Source organism: Schistocerca gregaria, chromosome 6 (genome assembly GCF_023897955.1).
Source record: "Schistocerca gregaria isolate iqSchGreg1 chromosome 6, iqSchGreg1.2, whole genome shotgun sequence".
NCBI classification, from domain to species: domain Eukaryota; kingdom Metazoa; phylum Arthropoda; class Insecta; order Orthoptera; family Acrididae; genus Schistocerca; species Schistocerca gregaria.
The window spans coordinates 118,363,308-118,376,365 of record NC_064925.1 but is presented as its reverse complement, the minus strand read 5'-3'; the positions used below and the strand labels follow the sequence as shown (position 1 = coordinate 118,376,365).

General features: G+C 43.3%; 1 protein-coding gene across 2 annotated transcripts in view; it reads right to left on the bottom strand.

The window, feature by feature from the left end:
- The window catches only part of LOC126278962 (uncharacterized), a 297,991-nt gene that overhangs the window by 235,207 nt on the left and 49,726 nt on the right, over positions 1–13,058 (bottom strand). The window contains exon 2 of one of the 2 annotated variants that reach the window (XM_049979246.1): positions 6,765–6,866. The exons of the other annotated variant lie outside the window; for it this stretch is intronic. The gene's annotated coding sequence lies outside the window, so the exon portion shown is untranslated. The remainder of the gene's footprint in view (positions 1–6,764; positions 6,867–13,058) is intronic. 2 annotated transcript variants of the gene reach the window in all.

Genomic DNA, 13,058 nt, shown 5'->3' with positions numbered 1-13,058 from the left:
AACGACAACTTTGGAGAGTAGTTTTGAATTTCTGAATGGAGCTATGTTATATACTAAAAAAAAACATGCAACACCGTGAAGGAGTTGTCCGTCATAACCAAAGTTGGTAGATATATTTTTACTTCAGAAAGATGATGTCTATACAGAGTGCTACAAAAAGGTTCGGCCAAACTTTCAGGAAACATTCCTCACACACAAATAAAGAAAATATGTTATGTGGAAATGTGTCCGGAAACGCTCAATTTCCATGTTAGAGCTCATTTTAGTTCGTCAGTATGTACTGTACTTCCTCGATTCACCACCCGTTGGCCCGATTGAAGGAAGGTAATGTTGACTTCGGTGCTTGTGTTGACATGCGACTCATTGCTATACAGTACTAGCATCAAGCACACCAGTACGTAGCATCAACAGGTTAGTGTTCATCACGAACGTCGTTTTGCAGTCAGTGCAATGTTTACAAACGCGGAGTTGGCAGATGCCCATTTCATGTATGGATTAGCACAGGGCAATAGCTGTGGCGCGGTACGTTTGTATCGAGACAAATTTCTAGAACGAAGGTGTCCCGACAGGAAGACGTTCGAAGCAATTGATCGGCGTCTTAGGGAGCACGGAACATTCCAGCTTATGACTCGCGACTGGAGAAGACCTAGAACGACGAGGACACCTGCATTGGACGAGGCAATTCCTTGTGCAGTTGACGGTAACCCTGTTGCTGTTGTACAAGGTAACGTTGACCACGTCTCTGTATGGAGAGTGCTGCGGGAGAACCAGTTGTTTCCGTACCATGAACTGCGTGTGCAGGCACTATCAGCAGCTGATTGGCCTCCACGGGTAAACTTCTGCGAATGGTTCATCCAACAATGTGTCAATCCTCATTTCTGTGCAAATGTTTTCTTTACGGATGAGGCTTCATTCTAACGTGATCAAATTGTAAATTTTTACAATCAACATGTGTGGGCTGACGACATACCGCACGCAACTGTGCAATCACGTCATCGACACAGATTTTCTGTAAACGTTTGGGCAGGCTTTGTTGGTGATGTCATGACTGGGCCCCATGTTCTTCCACCTACGCTCAGTGGAGCACGTTATCATGATTTCATACGGGATACTCTACCTGTGCTGCTAGAACATGTGCCTTTACAACATGTGGTTCATGCACGATGGAGCTCCTGCACATTTCAGTATTCGTACGCTTCTCTACAACAGATTCGGTGACCGATGGATTGGTAGAGGCGGACCAATTCCATGGCCTCCACGCTCTCCTGACCTCAACCCTCTTGACTTTCATAAATGGGGGCATTTGAAATCTCTTATCTACGCAACCACGGTACCAAATGTAGAGACTCTTCGTGCTCGTATTGTGGACGGCTGTGATACAATACTCCATTCTCCAGGGCTGCATCAGCGCATCAGGGATTCCATGCGACGGAGGGTGGATGCATGTATCCTCGCTAACGGAGGACATTTTAAACATTTCCTCTAACAAAGTGTAGCCACTGTACGTCATTGTTGGCTGTGGTGGTCACGAGAATCTACGGTCACTAGAAGATTAGGCTCCGGACGCCCCTGTGGCACTACCGAACTGTCGTGTTCGGCTTGTGGCTCTGTAGCACCGTACTGCATCTGCAGCAGCAATTTGAGCAGCAGTTGGCACCACAGTACCACAATAAATTTTTACTTCAAGGACAGATCTGAGCCAGACGTCCTTAAGTGTGCATTCTACTGACCCCAAACCACCGATACCTGCGACTTCAGTGGTGTCACGCGAGAGCCCTTTGGAGGGCAGATTTTAGGTCTGTCGTGGTTTCTGACGAAAGCTTGTCGTGCCTCGGTGCCAGTGGTGGCCGTTTGTTCGTCAGAAGGAGGCCAGTTGAGGGCCTGGAACCAACCTGTCTGCGTGCTGGACACACAAGACCTACACCTGGAGTTACGGTCTGGGGTGCGATTTAGTGCGATAGCAGGAGCACTCTCGTGGCTATTCCATACACCCAGATTTCAAACTTGTATTTCAGTCTCATGATTCGATCTGTTATGCTGCCACTCATGAACAGCATTCCAAGGAGTGTTTTCCAACAGGATAACGTCTGCCCTCATATCGCTGTTGCAACCCAACATCCTCTACGGAATGTTGACATGTTACCTTCTCCTGCTCGACCACCAGATCGGTCTCCAGTGGAGCACATATGGGACATCACCAGGTGGCATCTCCAGCGCCATCTACAAACAGCATTAACCGTCCCTAGATTGACCGACCAAGAGCAGCACGTATGGGATTCCATCCCACAAACTGACATCCGGCACCTGTACAATGAAAGCATATTTTCTTGCTTCCATTCAACATTTAGGCGGTTACAGCGATTATTAATGTAACAGCGTTTTAAATTTTCAGTGTCTTACCTCGCGTTCACATTAACCTGTGACCTCGCAGTGTTAACCACTTTAATACGTTACCTAGATAAATGTATTAGCAAATTTCATTGTTCTACATTAATTATTTTTTCGTCTCGCAATGTTTTTCCGTCAGTTTATATTAAGTATTCTTCCCGTTTAATTCACGGATTGAGCGTGGCCGGCCGTTGTGGCCGAGCGGTCCTAGACACTTCAGTCTGGAACCGCGCTGGTGCTACGGTCGGAGGTTCGAATCCTGCCTCGGGCATGGATGAGTGTGATGTCCTTAGGTTAGTTAGGTTTAAGTAGTTCTAAGTTCTAGGGGACTGATGACCTCAGAGGTTAAGCCCCATAGTGCTTAAAGCCATTTGAACCATTTTTGATTGGACGTGGACGGAATGTTCTCTTGTACGCCTTCGTACGAGCTGTTAATTGTCTAATTTTGTATGAAAGATCTTTAAGGAATAAATACATACACAGCTAAGGAATATTCGTAGCTGAAAACTGTCGTATAATCGCCTTAATCTGCTAGTAAAGTACTTTATTTACAAAAATGGTTCAAATGGCTCTGAGCACTATGAGACTTAACTTCTGAGGTCATCAGTCCCCTAGAACTTAGAACTACTTAAACCTAATTAACATAAGGACATCACACACATCCATGCCCGAGGCAGGATTCGAACCTGCGACCGTAGCGGTCGCGCGGCACCAGACTGTAGAGCCTAGAACCGCTCGGACATTCCGGCCGGCCTTTATTTACACAATTGTTTTCAGTCGTCTTAGCATAATCTAGCTGAAGAAAGTATTCGCAACACAATGCAAGGCGAAATATGAAATCGTTACTGTCAGGTGGTTAGATCATGTATTATTTACTGTTACCGTATCATAACATAAATTACATTTTCAGTCTGTAAATAACTGTGACAGGTAGTGTACTTATTCCTGTTAAAACTGGAAACAATATAATAACAATGACAACAATAATAGTTTTATATTTCGCTTAACATGATTCAGTGAATTCTTTTGTGAACCTGATGGTAGTCAAACGACTGAAGCTGCTCACACTGAATTCGCGGGCAATTCGCCAGTGTTCACAAAAATTCGCTTGCGTGTCTGTGAATAAGCGTTTAAATTAGAAGGAACTGAAGAGGCCGCTATGAAATGAACATAGCCTATGAACGCTGCTTTATTGTTTTTTGGCCCTATTAACCGCCACCCAGGATACAACAGTATTGTATTGTGTACTGAACCTGGGACCGAGAAACGACGGGGAGGTGTCGTTCGCCGTAGCCCTCAGTGGTCCACAACCCCCACAACAGGCCAAAGCAGTCCATCCGCCCCACCGCCGCCCCACACCGAACCCAGGGTTATTGTGCGGTTCGGCCCCCAGTGGACACCCCCACTTCCCCCCACCCCGTGAACGTCTCATACCAGACGAGTGTAACCCCAAATGTTTGCGTGTTAGAGTAATTATGGTGTACGCATACGTGGAGACATTGTTTGCGGAGCATTCGCCGACATAATGTACGAGGGTCAGTCAAAAAGTAATGCCTCCTATTTTTTTTTCTACGTTTAATTGTCAGGAAATTTAAATGCAATTACATAGGTTGAAAACCACAACATTGAGGATCATTTTGTCATTTTTCAATGTAATCTCCGCCCATCTCTACAGTTTTGGTCCATCTTTGAACAAGGGCATGTATCCCAGCACGGTAAAAATCACAGCTCTGCTTCCTAAGCCATTGACGCACGGATGTTTTGACGGCCTCCTCATCTTCAAAATGAATCCCACGATGAGCTTCTTTTAGTGGCCCGAACAGATGGAAGTCTGATGGTGCCAGGTCAGGGCTGTATGGGGGATGAGGCAAAACTTCCCATCCAATTTTGACAATCTCGTCAGAGGTGTGACGACTGGTGTGTGGTCTTGCATTGTCATGCAAAAGAAGAACATCTGCCATTGATTTTGTTGGGCGAACTCGCTGAAGACGTGCTTTAAGTTTTTTGAGGGTTGTGACGTATTGAACAGAATTTATTGTGCATCCCTGCTCCAAAAAATCAACCAGAATCACACCCTCTGTATCCCAGAAAACTGTTGCCATAACTTTCCCTGCCGATCGCACAGTTTTGAATTCTTTCTTCCTCGGCGAGCTTGTGTGACGCCACTCCATTGACTGCCTCTTTGATTCGGGTTCAAAAAAATGCACCCATGTTTCGTCCCCGGTCACAATTTTTTTCAGAAACTCATCTCCCTCCAAACGGAAGCGCTGCAAGTGTTGGGAGGCTATTGTTTTCCTTGCCTCTTTATTCTGATCGGTTAACATTCTTGGAACCCACCGTGCACAAACTTTTGAGTACCCCAATTGTTTAATAATCGTGATCACACTGCCTTTACTAAGAGAAATAATGCGACACACTTCATCTGCAGTCACCCGACGGTCACCACGAATGATGTCATCAACTTGCTGAATGTTGTGTGGAGTCACTGCACTCACCGGCCTGCCGCTCCGCTTTTCGTCAGTCAACGGTGTTTGCCCTTCAGCGTCCTTACAACGACGAACCCATCGTCTAACAGTGCTGACATCCACTGTCACAACACCATACACCTTCTTCAGTCTTTCATGAATGCGTATGGGCGTTTCACCTTCTGCATTCAAGAATTCAATCACACAACGCTGTCTCAAACGAACATCGATGTCGGCCATCTTACAAACTTCTTCTGTGCTGCCACCTGTTGACACAGAAAGTTACTACTGCAGTGGATTGCAGAAGAAGGTTTGAGGAATGGCGCCAAATTCAAATTTTTCACTTAACTTAATTTTTTTAAGTAGAAAAAAAAATGGGAGGCATTACTTTTTGACCGACCCTCGTAACTGAGGCGGAATAAGGGGAACCAGCCCACATTCGCCTAGGCAGATGGGAAACCGCTTTAAAGACCATCCACAGGCTGGCCGGAACACCAGACGTCGACACGAATCCGCCGGCCGGATTCGTGTCGGGGACCGGCACGCCTTCCCGCTCGGGAAGCATCGGGTTAGACCGCGCGGCTAGCCGGGCGGTCATACAACAGTATACTCTTATAGTTAAGAGCCACGACGGGAATATTTGATATTAGGAGAGGATTATTTTCCATGGAGTGCGGACTGTTTTTGACGAAGTAAGCAAGAAGGATTTATATCTCACTTTGTACGCAAATATGAAATTCATGGAAGCAGCACACTTAGTCAATAGCAGCTTCTGCTTTTCTTAACATTAGTCCAGAGTTTTCATTTATGCCGGTTGACACTTTTCACTAGCTTCTCATTGCATATTTAGACGAAGTTTAAATGCAGAGCACTAATTACCGACGACCAACATAACCCGAAGGCGGGCGAGCATTTACACTCTGGTTGTTAGCACCAGAGACAAGTGACAGTTTCGTGTTTCAGTCGCTGATATGTATCTGATAGTTTTTATGAAATAATATGTACTGCACCACTCAGTTTTTACTAATATTTTATTAGCACGGCACGTTTCGGCGGCAGAAATATAAATTTCGCGGTGGAATATGAAAACAATGGCAGCGTCAATTTCCTAGACTTTAACATCAGAGAAGAAAATAATTCACACACCTTCCAAGTTTACAGAAAGACAACAGCAGTGGATATCATCGTAAACATCTCTTCTTGCCACCCCATGACACACAAGCAAGCTGCATACAGAGCACTCTTTAACAAAGCCAGCAGTATACCAATGGATAAATAGGCAAAGCTTGATGAGCTCGCTACAACAAACAAATAGCTACAGCAAATGACTACGATTACACACTATTTGACAGCTTCACATAAAAAAAGAAAAGGAAAGGCTATATTAAACGAACTTCCACACAGAAAATTAAAAACATGTCACTGCTTGCATTCCTTTCACAAGCAAACTCTCCTACGAAATAGCAAACATGTTCAGACCAGACCACTCAATATTAACGATTCCTTCACAATGCATAACAAACTGCACACGCACACATGCAGATAAACACGGTCAGGTACTCATAAAATAGTATGTAGTACCTGAAAAGCCCTTTACGTAGTCCAAAGCGGGCGACACTTCCAAAAAAGATACAACGAACATATATATGCCTACAACACTAACAACTATAATAAATCGATAACAGCCACTGTCATAAAAATACATAGGCCACCCGTTCCATCATATAGCGCATGGTCTTCATGTGTTACATAAAACAGACGAGGAGCGCCTAATGGTCTTATAAGAAAAATTGCAAATATTCATTCATGTCACAGTATAGGGGGACATGTTTCTAAATAATAAACCTTTAAAAACTTCTCCAATGTAGAATGCCGATTTCATTGGGAAAAATGTATTTACCAATTACTCACCTAATATTTGTCAGGACACAAATCCATTCAGATGTTTCACCTTCACTGTATACTACCGTTTTAGCAGCAGAAAGTATTTAGCTTGTAAGACACTACGGCTTCCTGTAAACAAATGATAGTACAACGAAATTACTGACAAAAATGTAAGTAAATGCACTAACAGAATGACTTATTATATAAAGTACGTATTATAACGTATTTATCTTCCTGAACAGGGGTCTTTTTCGACTCATAACCTCACTGGCATACGCAGCAAAGGGAACTAACCCCACTTCATATTAATTACAATGCAAAAGTAACTGCAAATGCACCTGATAATGACAGCATAACGCCAAAACGCATCGTCCTAATAAAATAACATTAACAAGTGACTGGTGTAGTTTATATTATTACTTCATAAAAATCTTAAAATGCAGTTCCAGTGCTCAAATAACACCCGTATGACAGGGATTAATGTAAATTTCTGTCTGATGGTTTCCGAAGTCTGCAGTGGCGTATGCGAAGCACTGCAAGGATTTTATTAAAGTACGTGTAAGAACTACACTGTCAATAAAATATGATTAATGAAAGGCGAAAAGTGAATATGACCTGTATCTTAGTCTACCTGACAAACTACACCGTGATCCCAAGTAAACTGTTTTTATTTATCATCGAAAGTCTCTAGCATCATCCACATAATTACAGCTGCCAACGACAATTAACAGCTCTTTCGTTTGTTTTTAATTTTATGACCATGATAGATATATATTCGCACTTTTTTCTTCCAAAGAATTTTACTGCGCTTTTCCATTTCAAGGAAAAGATTTAGAAAGCTTGTCCTTATTCACTCAGCTCGTGCCTGATGCAAGCATCCAATGAATTTATCCACTTTCTCACATCCCCAGTAGGATCTTTGAGTGCTTTGCCAGTTTTCTACCATTTTATTTGACTTCGTTCGGCATTTGTGCTCTGGATCTCTTAGATCTCAGACACACATACGATATATTAATCAGCAACATTATATTCGCTTCGGACTATCGTTCGCGTAACTCATGTGACCAACAACAAAAGTAGGTTAGATAGTAGACGTCAGCTTCCTGTACCGCTAACGCCGAAGCAGAGAGGACGCGAAATTCCTTTGGTGATTCGTTTTAAGACCGCCAACCATCTAAACACGAGCGAATACAAGCGAGTGCGGGCATAATGCACTTTCCTTCCGTACGCCTACCACTTACATCAGAATTCTCGTTCGATATTGCACGTTCCTTCGCGTTCGCCATGACATGTGGGGTAACTTCCTCCAAATGTCTACCAGTTAACATTTTTCAGCATTTGAGTTAGATTCTCTCGGCCGTCAGGCAACCCTGTGGCCATTTACATCACCCTTACTGTACGTACATGTTCAGTACATCCTGTTGGACCCGATAAGGGCCCATGTATTTGAGTAGTATTAGCGCACGGGATGTGCAAGAGTGTTGTATCCAGTCTTTTCTAGACAAAATTATGTTTTTCTGTATCCTTTCCATGAATAGCAGTATGCTATTTGCTTCACCTGCAACTGAGCCTATATTATCTTCCTGTTTCACAACTTCTACTCACCTACATCAATACTTCGCTAGCCACATGACGTGTTTGGCGGAGGGTTCTTCTGGTACCACTAACTCATTAACTCATTGTTAATTCTAAATATTTGTATGACATGGCTGACTCCAAAAACTTTTATAGGTTCCTTTTTAAACTCAATGGTGCCATTAGGCTATTTTCTTATCAAAGTCGATATGATGTTATTCAATGTCTGAATACCTTTATTAGTTGACTTATTAGTGTTCAGTCGTTCGGTTAGAAATTTTTTGATACTAACAGCGGCATTAGTTGGAGTGAATTTATTCGCCTTAGCTACTGTAGTGCTACTTTTGCTTAAATTCTTGAATTTCATTTGACCTTCCATTAAGTCTTCTGACTGGTCTGATGCGGCCCGACACAGTTTGCTCTCCTGCGCTAACCTCCTCGTCTCAGAGGTGCATTTGCATACCCTACATCCTCAGTTATTTTTATCCTCTACAGCTTCCTCTAGCACCATGAAAGTTATTTCCTCATGACGTCAACATGTCCTATATTCCTACCCCTGATTCCTATCAGTGTTTTCCATACGTTCCTCTCTTTGCCGATTGTGCGGAGAACTTCCTCATTCCTTGTCTTAGCAGTCCACCTAATCTTTGAATACATTAACCGCAATTGCGAACAAGGAGTACTATCAGCTGTAAAATTGAATGGCGACAATGAAAATTTGTACCCGGGTCTCGAACCCGGAGTTCCCGCTTATCGCGAGCAATCGCCTTACCATTTGGCTACCCATGCACGACTAACAGTCTGACCTAAACTTCCATATGTCATCAACCATGAGTCTACGACCTGTTCTCGTACATCCATTATGTATGAGGGTCCCTTCAAAAGAAATACACACTATTTTTATAAAAATACAGTTTTTATTTTTGCATGTGTGAAAGTCTTACAGTGTGTAGATACATACATCCTTTCCGCTTGTTTTCAAACTTAGTTCAACTTGTTCCCGTGCGTCGCGCCGTCACAGCATGTCTTCAAGATGGCTGCTGCACTTGACGTTCGCCAGAAACTACGTGTTGTCATAGAATTACTGTGCTGTAAAAACGAGACAGTGGGGAACATCCACAAGAGGTTGAAAAAGGTCTATGGAGTTGCCGCTGTCGATCGCAGTACAGTTAATCGGTGGACAAGCAGGTCACGTGATGAAAGCGGGCACGGCAATATTGAGGACTGTCCTCGCAGCGGCAGGCTCTTACTGCACGCACTCCAGACAATCTGCAGATAGTTAATGAGCTGGTGACTGCTGACATACGCATCACAGTGAACGAATTGTCACGATAGTTGGGATAGGGGGAGGAAGTGTTTGCAGAGTACTGAAAGTGTTCGCTTTAAAAAAGGTTTGTGCCAGGTGGGTTCCCAGGATGTTGACAGTGGCTCACAAAGTAACACGAAAAACGGTATGCAGCGAACTTTAGGAAATGAACGAGAATGGTGGAGTTGAATTCCTTGGAAGAACAGTGAGAGGTGATGAAACATGGCTCCATCATTTTTCACCAGAGACGAAGAGGCAATAAATGGAGTGACATCATACAAATTCACCCAAGAAAAGAAATTCAAAACCACACCTTCTGCTGGAAAAGTTATAGCTACATTGTCTTTCGATTCCGAAGGACTCTTGCTTGTGGAAATCATGCCAAGTGGAACCACCATAAATTATGATACATATGTGACGACACTGATGAAACTTCAAGCTCGACTGAGTCATGTTCGACCACATCGGCAAAAACAGGATGTTTTGCTGTTGCACGACAAATCACGGCCACATGTCAGTCAAATGGCTCTGAGCACTATGGGACTTAACAGCTATGGTCATCAGTCCCCTAGAACTTGTCAATCAAAAAACCATGGAAGCGATCACAAAACTCGGATGTACAACACTGAAACACCCGCCTTACAGTCCTGGCCTGGCTCCATGTGACTATCATCTCTTTGGGAAACTGAAAGACTCTCTACGTGGAACAAGGTTTGAAGATGATGACTCCCTTGTGCACACTGCCAAACAGTGGCTCCAACGGGTTGGACCAAAATATTACCATGCTGGTATACAGGCGCTGATTCCAAGATAGCGTAAGCTATTTGAGAGGGATGGAAATTATGTGGAGAAATGAAAAAAATGTTCCTAAAGGATGTATCTACACACTGTAAACCTTAAAACATGTAGAATAAAAGATGGATTAAAAAAAAAGTGTGGGTTTCTTTTGGAGTGACCCTCGTATCTTACTTTCGATTGACGTTCTATTGTATGAAATTTCCTTATGTTTTCAGGAACATAACACAATTTTCGGAAATCGATAATGTACATATTATTTTTCAAGTCATCATCCCTTTGTCTCAACACATACTAATCATACATGGGTGCATGAGGTACCATTAGAAGGGTTTTTTCATTTCGAAATTTGTGGTAAGTTTCAATGGGAACAAACTGCTGAGGCCATCGGTCCCTAGACTTACACATTACTTAATCTAACTTAAACTAACTTACGCTAAGGTCAACAAACGCACTCATTCCCGAGGAAGGATTCGAAACTCCGACGAGGGATCTGCGCGAACCGTGGCAATGCGCCTTTGACCGCGCGGCTTCCTGGCGCGGCAAAGGTTTCTCGACCGGCTTCTGATACTGAATACCGATTTTGCGCTAAAATGAACTATTTGTGGAAAATTTTAACATAAAAGTTGACTTAACTATCAGGCGAAAGGACCTCATAGATGGCCAGCTTTGTACCGGTATTTTACAAGGATAACTTTATCACGAACAAATTTCGTATTACCTTATTTCAAATATCATGTTATTTCCTTTATTGTAATTATTAATTGAATAATTTGTATACAGCATTTCATCTACATCTACATGACTACTCTGCAATTCACATTTAAGTGCTTGGCAGAGGGTTCATCGAACCACAATCATACTATCTCTCTACTATTCCACTCCCGAACAGCGAGCGGGAAAAACGAACACCTAAACCTTTCTGTTCGAGCTCTGATTTCTCTTATTTTATTTTGATGATCATTCCTACCTATGTACGTTGGGCTCAACAAAATATTTTCGCATTCGGAAGAGAAAGTTGGTGACTGAAATTTCATAAAAAGGTCTCGCCGCGACGAAAGACGTCTATGCTGTAATGACTTCCATCCAACTCCTGTATCATATCTGCCACACTCTCTCCCCTATAACGTGATAATACAAAACGAGCTGCCCTTTTTTGCCCCCTTGCGATGTCCTCCATCAATCCCACCTGGTAAGGATCCCACACCGCGCAGCAATATTCTAACAGAGGACGAACGAGTGTAGTGTAAGCTGTCTCTTTAGTGGACTTGTTGCGTCTTCTAAGTGTCCTTCCAATGAAACGCAACCTTTGGCTCGCCTTCCCGACAATATTATCTATGTGGTCCTTCCAACTGAAGTTGTTCGTAATTTTAACACCCAGGTCCTTAGTTGAATTGACAGCCTTGAGAATTGTACTATTTATCGAGTATTCGAATTCCAACGGATTTCTTTTGGAACTCATGTGGATCATCTCACACTTTTCGTTATTTAGCGTCAACTGCCACCTGACACACCATACAGCAATCTTTTCTAAATCGCTTTGCAACTGATACTGATCTTCGGATGATCTTACTAGACGGTAAATTACAGCATCATCTGCGAACAATCTAAGAGAACTGCTCAGATTGTCACCCAGGTCATTTATATAGATCAGGAACAGCAGAGGTCCCAGGACGCTTCCCTGGGGAACACCTGATATCACTTCAGTTTTACTCGATGATTTGCCGTCTATTACTACGAACTGCGACCTTCCTGACAGGAAATCACGAATCCAGTCGCACAACTGAGACGATACCCCATAGCTCCGCAGCTTGATTAGAAGTCGCTTGTGAGGAACGGTGTCAAAAGCTTTCCGGAAATCTAGAAATACGGAATCAACTTGAGATCCCCTGTCGATAGCGGCCATTACTTCATGCGAATAAAGAGCTAGCTGCGTTGGACAAGAGCGATGTTTTCTGAAGCCATGCTGATTACGTGTCAATAGATCGTTCCCTTCGAGGTCGATATCGATATCGATATCGAAGTAGACGATAGAGGGATAGAGAAACAATTAAAATCGCTCAAAAGAGGAAAGGCCGCTGGTCCTGATGGGATACCAGTTCGATTTTACACAGAGTACGCGAAGGAACTTGTCCCCCTTCTTGCAGCGGTGTACCGTAGGTCTCTAGAAGAGCGAAGCGTTCCAAAGGATTGGAAAAGGGCACAGGTCATCCCCGTTCTCAAGAAGGGACGTCGAACAGATGTGCAGAACTATAGACCTATATCTCTAACGTCGATCAGTTGTAGAATTTTGGAACACGTATTATGTTCGAGTATAATGTCTTTTCTGGAGACTAGAAATCTACTCTGTAGGAATCAGCATGGGTTTCGAAAAAGACGATCGTGTGAAACCCAGCTCGCGCTATTCGTCCACGAGACTCAGAGGGCCTTAGACACGGGTTCACAGGTAGATGCCGTGTTTCTTGACTTCCGCAAGGCGTTTGACACAGTTCCCCATAGTCGTTTAATGAACAAAGTAAGAGCATACGGACTATCAGATCAATTGTGTGATTGGATTGAGGAGTTCCTAGATAACAGAACGCAGCACGTCATTCTCAATGGAGAGAAGTCTTCCGAAGTAAGAGTGATTTCAGGTGTGCCGCAGG